We start from the raw sequence: 24033 nt of genomic DNA, 5'->3' as shown, positions 1-24033 counted from the left end.
ATAGATACTATATACCAGGTAGGATTCTAGAAAATAGGAGGAGAGTCAATTTGACTGCTTAAGTACCAAGCTCTTTTCTAAATCCAATCCTAGACATGTATATACCTATTGCCACACTTTATACTTCGTGACTTGCTCAAATTTTATTAGTGATTTTCCTCTCTTAATTTAAAATAAAAAAATTCCTAATTAACTTAATCCTAAAATGACCTAAGAACAGAAATAAAATAAAGTCAAGATTCTTCCTTTATTTATTTGCAGACCCTTTCGAATTTGACTCATCTTTTGCTCTATCACTATCGCCTTTGCATGAATTGCTTCGCTCCTTCTTTGGTAATGGACTCCATGGTTCAAATATAAAATCTGGAAATTCAGGCACAAAAATAAATAGGTCATTGTAGATTTTCTTAAGAGCACTTCTCATCAAGTCATCCCTTATTTTTGAGTATCTCCAGTAAGCTTGTTGCTGTCATTGCATATGCTGCATTATGTCCATCAAATTTGATAGTTCATCTCAAAGACCTGGGCTAGGTGGTTGAGCTTTAAATATTGAAGTTTCATCATCGGGCTCAATTTCTGGTTCTATTGGTTCCACCTTATCAGGGGCTTCAGCCGATTGTATTGGCTCGATCTCTGTGGGATCTTCTTCTTCTTCATCGGGATCCTCACTTTCTTCAACTCGCTGCTGTAGAACAGAATGTGATTGTGCCCTGGCTATACCCTGCCTTCTTTACGTTTGAAAGAATCTCAGCTTTTAAGCACAAAATTGTTATCATAAAAAGGAACTAAGTGGAACCAGAACGTCTACTGGCACAATTCCTTATCTCTCGTAGGATGATTTTTCCCACATCAATGGTCTTTCCAGTTAAAATTGAATATAATAAGACCATTCAGTCTAACGAGAACAGATGAGATAGAACCATACCTTTGTAAGTGGTGTTAAAGATTCTCTTCGACAAGTGTGGATTCCTTGCTTTGACACAGTTCACTTAGAACCTGGAACTATAAGTTCCTCAAGAATTTCTTGCAAATTTTCAGGCTTGATGTTGCTCATCAAAGAAGAATATTCATTGTTTTCGAAATCAAGTAATTCAAAGAACTCGTTAATAGCATTTGAACTTATTGGTACCTTGATTCTGAGAACTGGAACTTCTATCAAACTGCTTGAGGTTAAATTCGCGTAGAATTCTCGAATTAGTTCCTCATCCACACTAGGCCTCTTTTCACAAAACAATTCCCAGTTGAGGGCTTCAACAGCTTGACGAATACGTGCCATAAAGTCTTTGTAGTTGCTCTCTTTCAAAGTGAAGCCTTTCTCTGGATGCATCTGTTGATTTTTGAAGATACTCTCGTATCTTGCTTTGGCTTCTTCACAATGAAATTTGTTTTGTATTTCATTAATTTGGGCACAAGCACGAGTTCTCTTGCGAGGCATTATTAACCTGAACAAAAGATGGGAAATTTTTTTCTCAAAAATTTAATTCAAAAAATTTATTAATAATTCAGTAAATTGAAAAATTAAATAATTGAATCAAATTAAAATTTGGGAGAAAACAAATTGTCTTACCACCTTTTTTTTATAAAACTCAAAACTCCTAAAAATTATTAATAAACAAAAGAGGTCAATTTAAGGTGGGTTGGAAGATTTCGGCTAAGGGGCTTGGTGTAGGTGTGTGCCGCACAAGTGCCGAATAGCAAGCATGCTAGTCGAGCAGGGGCAAGAAGCGGCACAGGCTTGGCACGATGAGTTGCATGGGCAGCAGGGCGCAAAGCTGAGTGGGCAACAGCTTAGGCACACGCACGCTAGAGATGGAGCAAATGCAGCGCCAATGTGCGGGCCAAGTGAGTGCTGGAGTTGGACGTGCACAGGTGCTGGAGCAGGACAGGGAGCGTAATGCAGCACGCAATGGGGGCAAGTGTGCTCGGCGTGTGCGATGGAGCTAGGCTGCTTGGTGCTTGCTGGCCGAATATTTGCTAGGTTAGGGGCTTGTGGCACTTTAAGGGTTTTGGTGTTTGGGATTTTTAGTGATGAATGAATGGAAAAGGTAGTATTTATAATGAAAGGAATAGGACTTAAAGTAGAATTCTTAGAGAAATTTAATAATTAAAAACTCTAAGTTCTAATTTTAATCCAAGTTAACAACAATTAATAATAAAATATATGCATATTAAATTATTAATGCTATTAATTTATTTAAACAAAATGAGATATGATTAAAACTAACCCTAATTCTATGCTAAATTGATAAAATTAATATATAAATTATAATAGATATAATTATATATTAAAGATTATCATCTTATTATTATTAAAACTTATCAAATAAAATATGATGAAATTAACACTAATCCCAACTCTATATAAAGTTGATAATAATTAATATATATTATAATGGATATAATTATATATTAATAATTATCATCTTTTTTTGAATTAAAACGACTTACATGCATGCAAGTCGCTTTCAAGCAATCTCTGATGACTTTTACTTTCTCTTCTGTTTCTTTAACTTGATCAACCCCGTAAATTTGATTTTCCTTAAGCTTTGTCCAATACAAAGGTGTGCAACATTTACGTCAACACAAAGCTTCATAAGGTGCCATATTCAAACTCAACTGATAACTATTATTGTAGGCAAACTCTACTAATGGTAAGTACTTTTCCCAACTGCCTTGAAATTTCAGTACACAGCATCTAAGCATATCTTCAAGTACCTGAATAACTCTCTCTGACTGACCGTTTGTCTGAGGATGGAAAGCTGTACTAAAACTCAACTTTGTGCCCAAAGCTTCCTGTAACTTCTTCCAAAACTGTGAAGTAAATCTCAGATCTCTGTCTGAAATGATCGATAATGATACCCCGTGTAGCTTGACTATCTCTGAAATATACAACTTGGCCAACTTTTCAAGTGAATAATCCATACGAACTGGGATAAAATGAGCTGACTTCGTTAACTTATCAATCACAACCCATACTGCATCTTTCTTTCTCAATGTCAACGGTAATCCTATCACAAAATCCATAGTAACTCGGTCCCATTTCCACTCAGGGATTAGCACAGGCTGCAATAAACCTGAAGGTACCTGATGTTCAGCCCTTACCTACTCGTAAATCAAGCATCTAGAAACAAACTCTGAAATGTCCCTTTTCATTCCTACCCACTAGTATATTTTCTTCTAATCATTATACATCTTTGTACTTCCTAGATAAATAGACAAAGAACTACTATGTGCTTCCTATAAGAGCTTTCGAATAAGCTCATCATTCTTCGGTACACATACCCTATCTCTGAACATCAAACACCCGTCAGAACTGATCTAAAAATATGACTCGATATCCGACTTACACTGAGCTCTTTTGGCTAACAACTCACTGTCATTTTTCTGAGCTTCACAAATTTCTTCAAGAAACATCGGTTTAGCTTTCAACTCAGCTAAGATAAATCCATCATCTGATAAGGCTAAGATAAATCCATCATTTGATAAGGCTAAACTAGTGTTCAAAGCTCTTAATGCAAACAAAGGTTTCCTACTCAAAGCATCAGCAACAATGTTTGCCTTACCTGGGTGATAATCGATCACTAGCTCATAATCATTAATCAACTCTAGCCATATTTTTTGCCTCAAATTCAAATCTTTTTGAGTCATAAAATATTTCAAACTTTTGTGATCAGTGAATATTCAGCACTTCTTGCTGTACAAATGATGTCTCCAGATCTTCAGCGCAAAAACAATGGCAGTTAGCTCTAAATCATGTGCCAGATAGTTCTTCTCATGTGGCTTTAGCTGTCTAGAGGCATAAGCAATTACCTTTCTTTCCTGCATAAGTACACAATCAAGTCCATTCAAGGACACATCACTGTAAATCACAAACTCCTTACCTGGTTCTGGTTGTACTAAAATAGGAGCTTCAGTCAATAATGCCTTTAACTTGTCAAAACTCTATTGACACTTCTCAGTCCAGTCAAACTTGATATCCTTTCATAGTAATCTTGTCAGCGGGGTAGCTATCATGGAAAATCCCTCTACAAATCGTCTATAATATCTGGAAAGACCAAGAAAACTTCTAACCTCTGATACATTTCTAGGAGGCTTCCAATCAACAATAGCTAAAATCTTGCTCGGATCAACCCTGATACCTTCACCTGAGACAATATGTCGAAGAAAACCAACTTCTCGTAACCAGAACTCACTTTTTCTGAACTTGGTATACAACTGATTATCTCTCAGGATCTGTAAAACTGTCCTCAAATGCTCTGCATGCTCAGTCTCATCATGAGAATAAATCAAGATATCATCAATGAACACAACTACAAACTTATCCAAGTACGGTTTGAAAATTCGATTCATTAAGTCCATGAAAATGGCAGGAGCATTAGTTAAGCCAAATGGCATCACAAGAAACTCATAATGACCATACCTAGTCTAGAAAGCAGTTTTCGAGACATTTGACTCTTTAACTCGCAACTGATAATATCCAGATCTCAAATCTGTCTTGGAGAACACAGTGGCCCCCTTCAATTGATCAAACAAATCATTAATTCTAGACAGTGGATACTTATTCTTTACTGTTACTTTGTTAAGCTGCCAATAATCTATGCACAATCTTATTGATCCGTCTTTCTTTTTCACAAATAGCACGGTGCACCACATCGGAAACAACCTTCTCAGTTGCTCGACACTTACCTGGGTGATGTCGACCACTTCCGGGACACTCTGGTCTATCAGGCTGAACACTTCCAACACCTGTAATCGATGTGGTCTAAGCTTTTGGACTCATAAATCTTCTGCCTCTGTTTCGACTAGAATATCCAACTGAAAAATTAGATCTGGTAGAGAACTATCTAGGCCTCTTGGATGTAGATTGAAATGACTTGATCATTAGTCTTTTCTTCGTGTCTTGCGCCTCAATTTCAACTTTGCCTTTTCTTTTTAACAGCTCCTCTACCTTACAGGCTCTCTCAACTAGGACAACAAACTCTTTTATTTCTAGGACACCAACCGACAATCGGATATCATCATTAAGCCCATCCTTAAATCTTTTGCACATAATAGCCTCTGTAGAAACACACTCTCGAGCATAATTGCTGAGTCTAACAAACTCGCGCTCATATTCAGTCACTATCATATTGCCCTGTTTCAACTCTAGAAACTCTTTTCTTTTCTGGTCAACAAACCTCTGACTGATGTACTTTTTACGGAATTCCTCCTGAAAGAAATCCCAAGTGACTCTCTCTTTCGGTACAACTGATACAAGTGTCTTCCACCAATGGTAGGCCGAATCTTTAAGAAGTGATACAACACATTTCATACATTTCTCAGGTGTGCAAGATAACTCATCAAAGACTCTGATAGTATTCTTGAGCCAAAATTCTTGTAACACCCAGAACCCAAGACCATCGCCGGTGTCGGACACGAGGGGTTAACAAGCCAAATCCACATATTTCACCCACCAATTTGACATTTCCAGACAGGCTGGAAATCTGCATCACTGTCACCTTAAAAATCATATCTTGAGTTTCAAAACTCAGAAACTGATTCCGTAAATTTTCCCTGAATTTATACTCATATATCCATCCATGGATTTATTTCTAGAATTTTTGGTCAGGCAAATTGGTACAGTTTATTAGTTAAAGTAACCCATGTTACAGGGATCGACTGCTCTGACCTTCGTGCGTTACAACTTGAATATCTCTCTGTACAGGGCTTTAATACTGGTGCCGTTTGTTTCTAATGAAACTAGACTCAAAATGGAATCTGTACATATAAGGCATGACTCCTAATTATTTCTGGATAATTTATAATAAATTTTTAAAGTTGCGACAGGGGACCCAGAAACTGTTCTGGCCCTATCTCACAATAGCTTTAATATCTCTTAACATGTAACTCCTATGACCGTTTCAATTATTCCACATGAAAGTAGGCTCATTAAGGTTCATTTACATAATTTATTCATTATTTAATACCATTCCTACAAATTTTGGTGATTTTTCAAAATCATACCACTGCTGCTGCCAGCATCTGTTTTCAAAGTAACCATTACCTATTTCATGATTTCCACGATTCAAATGGCCCTTTTTGCACACATAGCACAAAGTGTGATTATGATTAACCATTCCAATGGCTAATCCTTTCAGACAATTTCATACCCCATAATGATTATCATACAAACTATTATAGAATCATACTAAAAACGTATATAAGCCATTTTCGCATGGCTATCCAAGCTTACACAAAACTGAAAGGTACATGACCTTCAACATTAGGGTAGTCCTATACATGCCATTTCAAAGTTCAACCAAAATTATACCAAAATGGAGGCTTTGATAGTGTAGATGACTTCGACTTTACTGATCCCGAATCCGATCGCTAACGAGCAAAATCTATAAAACAGAGAGCCAAAGCAACGGGGTAAGCATTTTTATGCTTAGTAAGTCTCAAGCAATAAAATCAGCTTTTACTAAGGCATTACATTCACATAGCCAAATGAATCATTTCATTAATACACATTCACATAATCATACTTGCTTCACACTTCATCATTGTATACTTTCACAAGATATCAACCAATTCAATAGCTGAAAATTCGTTAGTCGATTGAACGAATGTTACTCAAACATATCGACTTTTCCAATGCACATATAAACATACCTTTTCCTTTGGGCTTTTCGAGCGTACTAATTAAATTTATTACAGCAACCAACGCTCACCTTCAGCCCAAGCTTCTTCGGAATACAACCGGATATAACCACATGCACGAATGCCTTCGGGTCTTAGCCCGGATAGAACGACTTGCACAAATGCCTTCGGGTATTAGCCTGGATTTAACAACTTGCACGAATGCCTTGGTCTTAGCCGGATGTGGTCACTAGCACAATGGCCTTCGGTCTTAACCCGGTATAATTACTAGCATAAATGTCTTGGGACTTAGCCGGATATCATTCAATTGCTCATGCACACACATACATCAATAATCATTACACATCCATGTTTCATTTTCGTTACTAAGGCTCAAACACAAACATATCACTTGCATAATCGCCGGGACTTAGCCGGGTATCATTCAAATACTCATACACACATAAATCAATAATCATTACACATCCATATTTCATTTCACATAATTCGAGTAGGGTCATTTCTTGAGGACTTACCTCGGATGTTGTCGAACGGCTTCGACGGCTAATCGATCACTTTTTCCTTCCCCTTATCCAATTGTGGCCCTCTAAGCTCTTGAGCTAATTCAAACAAATTCAATTCATTAAAGTCTCGCTTGCTAGCCTTGGCGAATACACATATCATTGACTCAACATCACATAACTAAGCACTTTAGTCAATTTTCTTTAATTGCACACATTCGGCCTTAGCTCACAACAAGGTAGCCGATTACCTAAGTCAAGAATAGGCATCATTAAGCTTGCCTCTAACCGAATGCATGCACAATAATTCCCCCATGTGGCCGATTATACTTAGTCATACTTGCACAAAATCAACAATAAATTGCAAGATTTTCACATCATATGTGTACTAGGCCGATTGTACATGCAAATTTCACAACATTCTTCAACAAATTTCTTCTTTAAACAACATATTTATCACTTTCTTCATAATCAAAATATCATGTGCAATCATATATACACATATAGGTGCAAGGCAATTTCAAGGTGTCCATAGCCATCCAAAACACAAATTTTTACTAACATGCAAGAAGCATGAACCATGCTCATGAATGCATCATGGTCGAATACATCACAATCATGCCCTTTCAACTTCAATCATGGTTAAACAAAAGAAAACTCAATGTCTTACTCAAGATGGCTACAAGAAATTTCAAGAGTAGAAAATCCATCATTGCATGCATCATTAGCAAGCTTCACATTTAGCATGCAATGGCTTTAACACAATAACAACTTTGGCCAAATACCATTCCCATGGCATAACAAGGATTTGAACCATGGCTAACATGAACATCAAGTTAGCAACTAAAACATGCATGAAACTCATAACACAACCTCATACATACCTTACTCTTGATGCAAGTTTAGCCAAATTTCCTTCTAGATCTCTTCTAAACAAAGAAAATGAAGCAAAAATCCTTCCTTTTTCCTTAGTATTTTCGGCCAAAGAAGAGAAAAATAGATGAACAAAATTTTTTCTTTGCTTCTCTTTCACTCACGGCAAAAGGGGAAAGGATGAGCAAATTTTTATTTTTGTTTCTCTTCCTACATGCTTAATTTTTTATCATTTATCACATCATGCATTAACAAAACATGTCATAACATGTTTTCCTTGCCCATATTCCCTTGTCATGGCTGGCCACTATACCATCTTTGGGGAAATTTGACATGCAAATCCCTTATTTTTGCATGCATGATCAACTAGTCATCACATATTTCCCCATCATACTTTCAAAGTTTACTACTAGGTCCTTTCTAGTGAAATTCACATTTATAATTCTAAATTGAAACATCAAAATGTCATACACAAATTAACACATATCATAGGCATCAAAATAAATTTTAAATTATTTTTATGCCTCGGTTTTGTGGTCCCAAACCACATCCCGACTAGGGTAAATTTTGGCTGTCACAACTCTCCCCACTTAAGAAATTTTCGTCCCGAAAATCTTACCGTAAATAGGGTTGGGTATCGCTCTTTCATAGAGTTCTCGGTTTCCCAAGTAGCTTCTTCTATCCCGTGTTTGAGCCATAACACTTTCACTAGCGGAACCCGCTTGTTCGCAACTCTTTCACTTCACGTGATAGGATACGAATCGGTTCTTCCTCATAACTCATATTGGCTTGAATTTCAACCTCCGATGGACTAATCACGTGCGATGGATCGATCTATAGCGTCAAGCATCGAAACATGAAAGACATCGTGAATCTTTTCGAGTTCGGGGCAAAATCGAAGATATGCCACTTGGACCGACTCGCTCAGATATCTCATATGGTCCAATGAACCTCGGGCTCAACTTGCCCTTACGGCCGAATCGAGTATCTTTTCCAAGGCGAAACCTTAAGAAACACTTTATCTCCCACGATACTCAATGTCCTTTCGTTTCAAATCCGCGACGACTTCTCGACAATCGGAGGCTATTTTCGACTTTTACGGATTACTTTTACTTTCATTCAAAGATCTTTAATCAAATCCACTCGAAAATTTTGTTTTCACCGAGCTCGGTCCAAAACAATGGTGTACGGCATTTACGCCGTACAAAGCCTCGTAAAGGCGCCATCTTAATACTTGATTGAAAACTATTGTTGTGGCGAATTCAATCAAAGGTAGGTACCGTTCCCATGAACCATCGAACTCGAGGATGCAACATCTCAACATATCCTCAAGTATCTGAATTATCCGCTCGGATTGACCATCGGTTTGGGGTGAAAGGCGGTCTTTGAAATGCAACTTGGTACCCAAAGCTTCTTGCAATTTCTTCCAAAATCACGAGGTGAACCTCGGATCTCTATCCGACACAATGTAAATCGGTACCCGTGTAATCTCACAACTGAGAAACGTACAATTCAGCTAGTTTATCTAATGAAAATCCGTGCACGCGAGAGGGATAAAGTGAGCCGACTTAGTAAATCTATCAACAACAACCCAAATCGCATCCTTCTTACTTGTCGACAATGGCGGTCCGGACACAAAGTCCATTGTGACTCGATCCCATTTCCACTCGGTATCGTGATCGGTGAAGTAATCCTCAAGGCACTTGATGTTCCGCTTTCACTTGTTGACATATTAAACATCTCGAAACAAAATCGAGATGTCTCGTTTCATACCATGCCACCAAAACCGACGTTTCAAATTGTTGTACATCTTCGTACTCCCGGGTGGATTGCCATTCGGCTACAATGGGCTTCGTTCGAATTATCGAAATAAGTTCAATTCCTTGGAACACATGACGACTTCGAACCTCAAATAATCGTCATCATCGATCCGAAACTCCGATTCCTTGTTCGAACACACTCGACCCGTTTTGCAACCAACTCATCGTCGACCTTCCGAGCTTCACAAATTTGATGTATCAATAATGGTTTGGCTTTCAATTCAGCTACTAACACGTTGTCGGATCGAACGGACAAGTGCACATTCATCGCTCAGAAGCGAATAATGATTTACGACTCAAGGCATCCGCAACCACATTCGCCTTTCCCGGTGATAGTCAATGACCACTCATAATCCTTTAACACTCGAGCCAACGTCTTTGTCGCAGATTTAAGTCTCTTTGGGTCATCAAATATTTGAGACTTTTGTGATCCGAGTACACATGGCACCTCTCACCAAATAAGTAATGTCGCCAAATCTTCAAGGCGAATACGATGGCAGCCAATTCGAGATCATGGGTCGGATAATTTTTCTCGTGTGGCTTTAATTGCCTCGACATATAGGCCACAACTCGACCTTCTTGCATCAATACGCAACCTAACCCAAGTAGGAGGCGTCACTATAGATGACAAACTCTTTGCCGATTCGGGTTGCACTAGAATTGGGGCTTCGGTCAAATAAGTTTTCAGTTGATCGAAACTTTTCGACATTTCTCCGTCCATTCGAACTTAACATCCTTTTGAAGTAGCCGTCATCGGCGTGGCTATCGTTGAGAAACCTTTACAAATCGTCGGTAATAACCTAAGAAGCCCCAAAAAGCTCGAACCTCAGAATATTTCTGAGGCTTCCAATTAAGTATGGCTGAAATTTTATTCGGTCGACTCGAATACCCGATGCAGATACCACATGACCCAAGAAGCTAACTTCTCTTAACCGTAACTCACACTTCTTGAACTTAGCATATAATTGCTTATCCCGTAAAATTTGCAAGACTAACCTCGGTGTTCAAAGATGTTCGGTCTCATTTCTTGAATAGACCAGGATGTCATCAATGAACACGACTACGAATCGATCCAAATATGGTCCAAGATCCGGTTCATTAAATCCATAAATACCGCAGGGCATTAGTAAGCCCAAACGGCATCACTAGGAACTCATAGTGACCATATCTCGCTCAAGGCGTCTTGGGTACGTCCGAATCTCAATTCTCAATTGATAATAGCCCGATCTCAAATCTATTTTTGAGAACACCGAGGCTCCTTCAGTTGATCGAACAAGTCATCGATACGTGGTAACGGATATTTGTTCTTTATCGCCGCTTTATTGTCGACGATAGTCGATCTGCAACCTCATGGTTCCATCCTTCTTTTCACAAACAACACCGGCGCACCCAAGGCGAAAAACTCGGCGAGCAAAACCTCTATCCACCAATTCTTGCAACCGAGCTTTCAACTCCTTTAATTCCGTTGGTGCCATACGATACGGAGCTATCGAAATTGGAGTGGTACCGGTACCAATTCGATGCCAAATTCTATTTCCGAATAGGTGGTAAACCCGCAATTCTTCCGGAAAACATCCGGTATTCACAAACCACCGCATCGATTCGGGTTTCTTTTCGATTCCTTGTCATCGAGCACATACGCAAGGTACGCTTCGCACCCTTTTCTTACATATTTCCGCCAACATTGCGATATTACAACCGGTAACCCTTTAAGTCCGTAGACTCAACCCGAATTATCTCGTTATTCGCACCTCAAATCGATAGTCTTGCTCTTGCAATTTACAACCGCATCGTGCATGGTCAACCAATCCAAACCAAGAATAACGTCAATTCATCGAACGGCAAAAGCATCAAGTCCACCGGAAAACAAGAACCTCGGAACACTAAGGGACTTTTCTTGCACACTTTGTTGACAAGCACGTAATGACCCAAGGGTTTGACACCGAATTACAAACTCGAGAGACTCAATAGGCAAAGTCTTCTTGGATGCTAAGGTTTCACATATATAAGAATGAGTAGAACCAGGTCAATCAAAGCAATCACATTAGTATTGAAAAGAGTGAAGGTACCGGTAATGACATCCGGTGAGGCAAAGATCCTCGCGCTGGCGTATGGCATAAGTCCTAGTAGGAGCACGAGCCTCGGATCTGATGGTAGCATCTCTAGATCCTCTCTGACCGCCACTAACATTGCCCACATTTCTAGGTGGCCTACCTCGAGCAGTGGTAGCACCCGGGTTTCCACTCTGACTTACATTTTGTTCAAGCAACCTCGGGCAATCCTTCATAAGGTGGTCGGCCGATCCACACTTATAGCAGGAGCGATCACGGAACCAACAGCTCCCCGAATGCCATTTGCCACAATGCGACACTCGCCTCTCTCGCGATCATTTCCACCATCGGCGATCAAGTGACTCGTGTGGTCACAGGGGTCGATCGAGTCCTCGTCTAGAAAAGCCCAAGCGCCTCTAGACCGCTCACATCATCTCGAAATCTCTTCGATGCCTGTTGAAGAGACTTTCCCGAGGACCTTTTTCCGAATTCTCCAGTTCCCACATCAACTTTTGTTTCTCCTTTCTAAGCTCTTCGGCTTTACAAGCTTGCTCAACAAGTACTACGAACTCTCGTATTTCGAGAATGCCAACGAACATCCTTATATCATCATTCAGCCCATCCTCGAAGCGTTTACACATAATAGCTTCGGACGAAATGCATTCTCGCGCATCGGCTAAGCCTCACAAATTTTCGTTCGTAGTCGATGAATCGACATAGAACCTTGCTTAAGATCAAGAAATTCCTTCGCTTTTGGTCGATGAATCTCGATCGATATACTTTTTCAAACTCGGTTTGAAAGAATTCCCAAGTCACTTGCTCTCTAAGCACCACAGAAGTCAGAGTACTCCACCAATAATAGGCGGAATCGAGTAGCAAGGAGATGGTACACTTTAAGCACTCATCGGGTGTACAAGATAGCTCATCGAGCACCCGGATAGTGTTATCCAACCAAAATTCAGCTTGCTCGACATCGTCGCTATCCGTAGCCTTGAATTCAGTGGCCCCATGTTTACGAATTCTATCGACTGGGGGCTTACTTGACCTTATTTGGTCAGTTACCGGAGGTATTGTAGGTGCGGGGGTTGCATTAGTCGGGAATGGAGGTTGTGGAACAGCCGTGTTAGTTCGAATGTATTGGTTGAACCAATCATTCATCACACTATAAAAGGCTTGCCTAGCCTCATCATTCGGATTGCTGGCCATAGGTTGAGAGTCCGCCGGCGCTATCCCTTGCGCGGGAGCAGGCGCCACACTCTCCACATCATCAGCTATTGCTCGGTTGGGATCGGGATCCATTGCTATAAACAAACACAAAGTCAAATTGTCAGAAATCACCACACTATCAATTCATCATTTAATGGCATGTATAGCTAGACCCCAAACATATCACGGTAGTCCTAGAATCGACTAAACCGTGGCTCTGATAACAATAAAATTGTAACACCCCAAACCCGAGACCATCGCCGGTGTCGGATACGAGGGGTTAACAAGCCAAATCCACATATTTCACCCACCAATTTGACATTTCCAGACAGGCTGGAAATCTGCGTCACTGTCACCTTAAAAATCATATCTCGAGTTTTAAAACTCAGAAACTGATTCCGTAAATTTTCCCTGAATTTAGACTCATATATCCATCCATGGATTTATTTATAGAATTTTTGGTCAGGCCAATTGGTACAGTTTATTAGTTAAAGTAACCCATGTTACAGGGATCGACTGCTCTGACCTTCACGCGTTACAACTTGAATATCTCTCTGTACAGGGCTTTAATACTGGTGCCGTTTGTTTCTAATGAAACTAGACTCAAAATGGAATCTGTAAATATAAGGCATGACTCCTAATTCTTTCTGGATAATTTATAATAAAATTTTAAAGTTGTGACAGGGGACCCAGAAACCGTTCTGGCCCTATCTCACAATAGCTTTAATATCTCTTAACATGTAACTCCTATGACCGTTTCGTTTATTCCACATGAAAGTAGACTCATTAAGGTTCATTTACATAATTTATTCATTATTTAATACCATTCATACAAATTTTGGTGATTTTTCAAAACCATACCACTGCTGCTGCCAGCATCTGTTTTCAAAGTAACCATTACCTATTTCATGATTTCCACGATTCAAATGGCCCTTTTTGCACACATAGCACAAAGTGTGATTATGATTAACCATTCCAATGGCTAATCCTTTCAGACAATTTCATACCCTATAATGATTATCATACAAACTATTATAGAATCATACTAAAAACGTATATAAGCCATTTTCGCATGGCTATCCAAGCTTACACAAAACCGAAAGGTACATGACCTTCAACATTAGGGTAGTCCTATACATGCCATTTCAAAGTTCAACCAAAATTATACCAAAATGGAGGCTTTGATAGTGTAGATGACTTCGACTTTAATGATCCCGAATCCGATCGCTAACGAGCAAAATCTATAAAAAGAGAGCCAAAGCAACGGGTAAGCATTTTTATGCTTAGTAAGTCTCAAGCAATAAAATCAGCTTTTACTAAGGCATTACATTCACATAGCCAAATGAATCATTTCATTAATACACATTCACATAATCATACTTGCTTCACACTTCATCATTGTATACTTTCACAAGATATCAACCAATTCAATAGCTGAAAATTCGTTAGTCGATTGAACGAATGTTACTCAAACATATCGACTTTTCCAATGCACATATAAACATACCTTTTCCTTTGGGCTTTTCGAGCGTACTAATTAAATTTATTACAGCAACCAACGCTCACCTTCAGCCCAAGCTTCTTCGGAATACAACCGGATATAACCACATGCACGAATGCCTTGGTCTTAGCCGGATAGAACGACTTGCACAAATGCCTTGGTATTAGCCGGATTTAACAACTTGCACGAATGCCTTGGTCTTAGCCCGGATGTGGTCACTAGCACAATGGCCTTGGTCTTAACCGGTATAATTACTAGCATAAATGTCTTGGGACTTAGCCGGATATCATTCAATTGCTCATGCACACACATACATCAATAATCATTACACATCCATGTTTCATTTTCGTTACTAAGGCTCAAACACAAACATATCACTTGCATAATCGCCTTGGGACTTAGCCCGGTATCATTCAAATACTCATACACACATAAATCAATAATCATTACACATCCATATTTCATTTCACATAATTCGAGTAGGGTCATTTCTTGAGGACTTACCTCGGATGTTGTCGAACGGCTTCGACGGCTAATCGATCACTTTTTCCTTCCCCTTATCCAATTGTGGCCCTCTAAGCTCTTGAGCTAATTCAAACAAATTCAATTCATTAAAGTCTCGCTTGCTAGCCTTGGCGAATACACATATCATTGACTCAACATCACATAACTAAGCACTTTAGTCAATTTTCTTTAATTACGCACACATTCGCCTTAGCTCACAACAAGGTAGCCGATTACCTAAGTCAAGAATAGGCATCATTAAGCTTGCCTCTAACCGAATGCATGCACAATAATTCCCCCATGTGGCCGATTATACTTAGTCATACTTGCACAAAATCAACAATAAATTGCAAGATTTTCACATCATATGTGTACTAGGCCGATTGTACATGCAAATTTCACAACATTCTTCAACAAATTTCTTCTTTAAACAACATATTTATCACTTTCTTCATAATCAAAATATCATGTGCAATCATATATACACATATAGGTGCAAGGTCAATTTCAAGGTGTCCATAGCCATCCAAAACACAAATTTTACTAACATGCAAGAAGCATGAACCATGCTCATGAATGCATCATGGCCGAATACATCACAATCATGCCCCTTTCAACTTCAATCATGGTTAAACAAAAAGAAAACTCAATGTCTTACTCAAGATGGCTACAAGAAATTTCAAGAGTAGAAAATCCATCATTGCATGCATCATTAGCAAGCTTCACATTTAGCATGCAATGGCTTTAACACAATAACAACTTTGGCCAAATACCATTCCCATGGCATAACAAGGATTTGAACCATGGCTAACATGAACATCAAGTTAGCAACTAAAACATGCATGAAACTCATAACACAACCTCATACATACCTTACTCTTGATGCAAGTTTAGCCAAATTTCCTTCTAGATCTCTTCTAAACAAAGAAAATGAAGCAAAAATCCTTCCTTTTTCCTTAGTATTTTCGGCCAAAGAAGAGAAAATAGATGAACAAAATTTTTTCTTTGCTTCTCTTTCACTCACGGCAAAAGGGGGAAAGGATGAGCAAATTTTGATTTTTTGTTTCTCTTCCTACATGCTTAATTTTTTATCATTTATCACATCATGCATTAACAAAACATGTCATAACATGTTTTCCTTGCCCATATTCCCTTGTCATGGCTGGCCACTATACCATCTTTGGGGAAATTTGACATGCAAATCCTTTATTTTTGCATGCATGATCAACTAGTCATCACACATTTCCCCATCATACTTTCAAAGTTTACTACTAGGTCCTTTCTAGTGAAATTCACATTTATAATTCTAAATTGAAACATCAAAATGTCATACACAAATTAACACATATCATAGGCATCAAAATAAATTTTTAAATTATTTTTATGCCTCGGTTTTGTGGTCCCGAAACCACATCCCGACTAGGGTCAATTTTGGGCTGTCACAATTCTGCATTTTCTGCATCATCATCTTTTGTAGCTCGAAACTCTTCGGCTCATTATTTTCTGATTTTATCAACTGGTGGCTTTTCTCTTATAACCGTACCTGTGACTGGAGGAGCTACATGGGTGGTCTGATGATCATGAGAGGGTGGAGGTCTAACCACCAGATTCGTACGAACGAACTCGGCAAACCATTCATTCATAGCTTGGAAGAAGGCTTCTCAAGCCCATCCTCCCTGACTAACTGTAATGGGCCTTTCACTACTATCTGGTGGCACTGTCCCTTCTGCGGGAGCCGACGTGTTACTCTCTACATCATCTGCACCAGCTTGTTCAGGATCGATAACTATAAAAGAAAACATTTTTAAATTGTTAGGAGTCGTCACACTATCAACATATAAGTATGGCATGTATAGCTAGACTCTTACTCATACTAAATATTCTGAGAATCGACTAAACCTTTTCTTTGATACCAAAAAATGTAACACCCCTTACCCGAGATCATCGCCGGAGTCGAGCACGAGGCGTTACCAGACTTAGCGTACTAATTCGGGGCATAAAAATTTGCTTTTAAAATTAATATAGTTTCATTCATTCATTATGTCCGTAAAAAGGGTCCTTGAGACCCTAAAACATCAAATTGAAACGGTTCAGGAACAAATCGAAATCAACAGAAATTTTCCGATCACTTGAACAAATCAAAACAATTTATTTCATCTTTCATAAATAAACTGTCCATCTGCAAAACTCAAAATTCAAATCCATAAATTTTATCTGAAACTAGACTCGTATATATTCTTACTAATTTTTTTCAGAATTTTTGGTCAAGTCAATTAGTACAGTTTATTAGTTAAAGTTTCCCCTATTTCAGTGTTCAGCTACTCTGACCCCTGTTCACTACCAATTAATCTTCTCCCTATACAGAATTCAAATAACTATGCCTCTTATTTCTCTTAAAATTAGACTCAACAAGGAATCTATACATATAAAGTACAACTCCTAATTATTTTTTTACAATTTTTAGTGAATTTCTAAAGTCAGAAGAGGGGATTCAAAAATCACTCTGACCCTGTCTCACCAAAATTTAAATATCTCATAAAATACAACTCCTTTATTTACTATGTTTCTTTCATATGAAAATAGACTCAATAATATTTAATTCTATATCTCGTTCACTATCTAAATCCATTTATACTATTTTTAGTGATTTTTCAAATTCACATCATTACTGCTATCCGATACTATTTTAAAGCTAATTTCACCTTTTTCATGATTTCCATGGAATAACTAGCATTTAGGCATACATAACACCAAACATGTCCTTGATTAGCCATTCCAATAGCTAATCATTATCAAGCATTTACATACCATTCATTAGCCATATCATAAGATCATACACACAAAATGGCTACGATGATATACATGCCATACTCAAAATGAAACATCTAGCTATACTAAAATAATCCTTGTGATAGTGTGCCCGAACCTCCTATGTACTTTATGATCCCCGAGTTAGTTTGACAAAACTATAAAAAGAAGAAAAATAAATGGGGTAAGCATTAAGCTTAGTAAGTTTGCATGAAAATAAATAACAACATCCATAAGAATTATCTCATAAGAATTATCTTACTACTTGGCATGATACTACTTAATGTAACTTCATTAATTGTCATAGACATATTTTAAACTTCTGCACTTACTCACTTACTTAAATACTTACTTACTTAATCAAATGTATTAATACATTTACTTACCTTTTTCCTTATCAAGCATACATGAACATTATATACTTACCTTTGCTCTTCTAGCATGAACTTGTCTTACCTTTTTAGTATAACTTGTCTTACCTTACCTTACCTTAATATTCTCTTTAAATTTTCCCGTTGAACCACTTGGAATACTAAGGATACACGGGTACCTTACCATTTCCATGTCTTGACATGGTCTTACGTGGTATCCTTTTAAAACTTACCATTGCCATGTCTCGTCTTACATGGTATCCTTGCCTTATGAACTCACCAATGCCATGCCTTGGCATGGTCTTACATGGGACCTTTGCCGTATAGAAACTTATCAATGCCATGTCTTGACATGGTCTTACATGGTATCCTTAAACCCTAGTGTCATGACATTTGTATCCTACACATTCCTAAGGTTCAACCTGGACTTTCTGAAATTACTTCTCCGTCAATTCATGCTTGAGTCTTCTTTGAATAATTTCATAAAATAAATATACACATGCTGGAAATTAACAACAGTAACATAAAATAATAGAATATTGCATTTATTTACCACAAACTTACCTTGAAACAAAATGTGATCAACTATATTAATTTAGTCCACTATCTTTTTCTTTCCCAAGTCTAACTCCGGATTTCATTCTTCTTGATAATCGAGCTTGGAAGCTTGAAAATCCCTAGCTATGTTTTCCTCATGTGAAATTCGGCCAAGGGGTTGAAGATGGACAAAAATTGGCTTTTAATTTTGTTTTTAATTCATTTTAATAACTAAATGACCAAAATGCCCTTAATTAAAAACTATGGTGTTTTATCTTCCTTTAGGTATTTTTGTCCAAACCAGTGCAATGGTCTAATTACTATCCAAGGACCTCCACTTTAAAAACCCATTACTCACAAGTACTTAGTACCTTTGTGAACTAGAACACACATTTTACAACTATTGCAATTTAGTCTTAAATATCAAATTGGACCCTCTATCGATAAAATTTCTAAACGAAATTTTCACACAATCATGCAATCATGTCGTAGACCTTAAAATGATAATAAAATAAATTTTTCTACCTCATATTTATGGTTTCGCAACCACTATCCCATTTAAGCCCTATTTCGAGATGTTATTAAAGAACTTTAATCTGGAATTAAATAACAAGACTTGCTAACCTGCTTCAAACTCTCGAACTCGAATGTGCTTGTCATGCCATTTCTTAAGTCTCTCCTTAAGTAGTTTGGCATTTTCGTACGAGAATGTTCGGAATTCCTCTAGCTCATTAAGTTAGAGCATCCATTTCTCTTTAGCAAGCTTAAGATCCGAGTTGAGTTGTCGAAGGGCCCAGTAAGCTTTGTGTTCTAACTCCAAGGGCAGATGACAAGCTATCCCAAAGCACCATCTAGTCTTTCAGGCCAATCTCGTCGGTTCGGGCAAACTACCTTCTCAAGTATGCCTTTGATCTCCTTATTTGCTAGTTCAGCTTGCCCATTCATCTGCGGATGGTAAACTGTAGCGACCTTGTGTTTCACTCCATGTTTATCTAACAACCATTTCAACCCCTTGTTCATAAAATGGGACCTTTCATTGCTGATAATAGCTCTTGAGGTTCCAAACCTTGTGAACACGTGTTTCTACAAAAACTTTATTACAACCCTAGCATCGTTTTTTGGAAAGCTTCATCCTCGACCCACTTAGACACATAGTCTACAGCTACCAAGATGTACTTGTGACCAAAAGACGGAAGGAAAGGACCGAGGAAGTCAATGCCCCAAACATCGAATAATTCTACCTCAATGATATTTGTTTGAGGCATCTCATTTCTACTGGTGACATTTCCAATCTTTGACATCGATCACAACTCTTTATGTAAGCATATGCATCCTTGAATAGTGTCGGCCAAAAGAATCTGGCTTGTAATACATTGGCCGCAGTACGAGTACCTCCGAAGTGTCCCCCACTTGGAGCTGAGTGATAATGGTATAGAATCTTTTGTACTTCATCTTCTGCCACACATCTCCTGATCATTTGATCTGCACACTTCTTGAACAAGTATGGTTCTTCCCAGAAATACTACTTTACATCATAAAGAAACTTTTTCCTTTGATGATACGTCTTATCAATCGACATCAAACCACAAGCTAAATAGTTAGCAATATCAGCAAACCAAGGGGTATTATGGACATGATTTACCTTTAGTATGTGTTCATCCGAAAATGTTTCTTGAATTGGTATAAGAGGAGAGTTCTCTTCTTGCGGCTCCAATCTGGACAAGTGATCTGCTACTTGATTTTCCACTCCCTTTCGATCTTGAATTTCTAGATCGAACTCTTGAAGTAGAAGTACCCATCGGATCAACCTCGGCTTAGCATCTTTCTTAGAGAGTAAGTACATAATTGCCGAGTGGTCTGTATAGACAGTCACTTTGGTACCAACAAGATAAGATCAAAACTTGTCAAAAGCAAACACAACAGCAAGTAACTCTTTTTCTCTTACCGTATAATTCAGTTGAGCTCCTGTCAGAGTTTGACTTGCGTAGTAAATGGGATGAAAAACTTTGTTTCTTTGCTGGCCCATAACGGCTCCTATCACGAAGTCACTCGCATTACACATCAATTCGAATGGCAGATCCCAGTCTGGTGTGACTATTATGGGTGTCGTAACTAATCGAATCTTGAAATCTTTGAATGCCTTTAAGCATTCCTCATCAAACTTGAACGTGGAGTCCTTCTCTAATAATTTGCATAAGGGTTTAGCAATTTTGAAGAACTCCTTAATGAATCTTCGATAGAAACCGACGTGGCCCATCTACCTTTTACAGATGTTGGAGGTGGGAGTTTCTCAATAACATCTACCTTTACTTTATCTACTTCAATTCCATGTCTCGTTTTCTGATGCCCTAGAACAATCCCTTCTCGTACCATGAAATGACATTTTTCCCAGTTGAGTACTAGGTTTGTTTCTTCGCATCGCCTTCATACCTTGGCTAGATTGGCTAGGCAATCATCATACGTATCTCCAAATACTGAAAAATCATCCATAAAAACTTCCAAATACTTCTCAACCATGTCAATAAAAAATAGACATCATACATCTTTAAAATGTAGCAAGTGCGCTACATAAACCAAATGGCATGCATCTAAATGCAAATGTACCGTACGGATAGGTGATTGTTTTCTTGTACTGATCTTCCGGTGCTACTGTAATCTGATTATGCCCCGAGTATCCATCGAGAAAATAGTAGTAGTTTCGCCCCGCAAGTCTATCCAGCATCTGGTCCAAAAAAGGCAAAGGAAAGTGATCTTTCCTAAATAAACATATTTCAAATGTAAAGGTAGTACCTTGAGTTCTAATTTAGGTGTCTCCTTGATTGACGCTTTTGGTTGGGCATAATCCTTTTTCTCTAATTCCAAAGATTCAAAACGAGATTGCGGATTAAATTCCTTTGATTAGCTTCTAACAACGTTAAGTATTCATCCTCCACTTCATCATTCGGAGGATCTGATGTCAAAATTTGTTCCAATGGATCCTCAACATAGTTGAGCTCCTTCTCTACTATTAAATCTTCTAAATCGGATACTACAGATCAATCATCGATGTGTCAGGAAATCGTATAGACTTAAAAACGTTAAATGTTACCTGATCATCCTGAACATGCATAGTAAGCTCACCCTTATGCACATCAATAAGGGTCCTTTTGGTTGCTAAGAACGGTCTTCCTAATATAATTGACACTTCTTTGTTTGCTTCAAAGTCTAGGATAACAAAATCAGTAGGGAAGTTAAATTTATCTACACGTACCAATACGTCCTTGATTTTTCCTTCTGGATGTGCTAAGGATCGATCTACTAATTGATGTGTAACCGTAGTAGGTCTAACTTCACCTATCCCCAACTTTCTAAATATTGACATAGGCATCAAGTTGATACTCGCACCCAAGTCACATAGTGCCTTACCACAACATGTTGTTCCAATATTGCAAGGTATGGTAAAACATCTAGGATCCTTCAATTTTGGGGGTAGCTTGTCTTGAAGATATGCACTGCATTCCTTCGTCAGAGTTATCGTCTCAAATTCTCCAAGTCTTCATTTTTTGGACAGGATATCCTTTATGAATTTGACATAGTTTGGATTTTACTCAATTGCTTCAACCAACAGGATGTTGATATGAAGTTGCTTGAGTACATCTAGGGACTTCTTGAATTGAATCTCATGCTTCTGCTTTTAAAGTTTTTGAGGGTAGGGTGGTGGTGGTTTCTTTACTGGAACTAGTTGATTCGTCTTCCGTGGCAATTTTGTATCTGACAGGGTTGTTAGTTGATCAAAATTAGTTGGTTCTGAAATTACCTTGTCGGGTTTTGTAGATTCTAGTTCTTGTGAAACTGGAATTTCAACACTCGGTTGAACTTCCTCTGATTCTTAAGCGTCAGGTTGCTCCTTTTTAGCTTCAATGGTGTTGGGCTCTACTATCTTTCCACTCCTCAATGTTAATGCTTTGCAATGCTCCTTCCCCAGATTCCTCGGATTTTCTGTATCACTAGGTAAAGTACCTTGTGGTCGATTCCTGAGTCCAGTTGCAAGCTGGCCCATTTGGTTTTCTAGGTTTTTCAATGTAAATGCTTGTCTTTGGATTAAGGTGTCATTATTGGCCATGTATGCCTTCAACATATTTTCTAAGCTATTGCATGGTTCAGCTTGGGTTGGTTTCTGAACTTGTTAGGGAAGACTTGGTGGCTGGGTCGATCTAGGTTGGGTGTAAGTATTACTAGTTCTAGCTCCTTGGTTACTCCAGGAAAAAATCAGGTGGTTTCGCCACTATGGGTTATAAAAATTGGATTGCAGTCCTTGCCTTCCTCGGTTTCAGTTCTGGTTACCTATGTAGTACATGGATTCTGGGTTTGATGGACATTCTTCGAACAAATGTCCTTCCCCATAATAAAAACAGGCTATATTTTCAAATTGATTTGGTGGCTGTGCTGCAAAACTGTTAGACCCATTAGTAGTAAGATTTTTAAGCATTGAGGATATTGATGATACCTGATATGCGAGTGAAGTAAGAGCGTCTACTTCATGTATTCCAGCAACTCGTCTTCCTGACGCTGCTGATTGGTTGGCCATTGGTAATTATTACTGGCAATCCTCTCAATGATTTCATAGCCTCATTATAAGACTTAGAAAGGAGAGCACTATTAGTAGAAGCGTCCACTACCATCCTCGTGTGAGCATTGAGACCATTATAAAATGTCTCAAGTTGGATGCAATGTGGGATTCCATGATGAGGGCACTTTCGTAATAACTCATTGTATCTTTCCCATGCCTCATACAAGGACTCATCATCCATTTGTTGGAAGGCAGTGATCTCGTTCCTCAACTTAGCATTCTTGCTAGGTGGGAAATACTTCATACAGAATCTTTCTGCTAAGTCTTGTCATGTAGAAATTGAGTTCGGTGGCAATGAGTTCAGCCAGGCTCAAGCTCAGTCCCTTAGTGATTATGGGAACAACTTCAATTGTAATACATCTTCGGGTACTCCGGCTAACTTAAAAGACTCGCTTACCTCAATGAATAGTCTTAAGTGTAGGTGAGGATCTTTGGTAGGCATTCCACTATATTAGCCCACTGTCTGAAGCATCTGGGACATGACTGGCTTTAGCTCAAACTGTTGTGCCTCAATTTCGGGTCTCCTAATACCCAGATTAAAATCATTAAATACTGGTACAGCATACTGTGTAAAGCTCTATCCCTATCATTAGCAATAAGGATAGGATTTTGAG

The 24033-nt window shown here is 38.4% G+C and overlaps 1 non-coding gene across 1 annotated transcript; it reads left to right on the top strand.

Moving 5' to 3' along the window:
* The first annotated feature begins 23526 nt into the window (after window positions 1-23526).
* LOC128281637 (small nucleolar RNA R71) lies at window positions 23527-23633 on the top strand. The gene has a single exon (XR_008271888.1). It is a non-coding gene; the product is annotated as a small nucleolar RNA R71 (small nucleolar RNA).
* Window positions 23634-24033: the final 400 nt, after the last annotated feature.

Source organism: Gossypium arboreum, chromosome 1 (genome assembly GCF_025698485.1).
Source record: "Gossypium arboreum isolate Shixiya-1 chromosome 1, ASM2569848v2, whole genome shotgun sequence".
Lineage (NCBI taxonomy): Eukaryota > Viridiplantae > Streptophyta > Magnoliopsida > Malvales > Malvaceae > Gossypium > Gossypium arboreum.
This window is presented reverse-complemented; position numbering and strand designations above follow the sequence as displayed.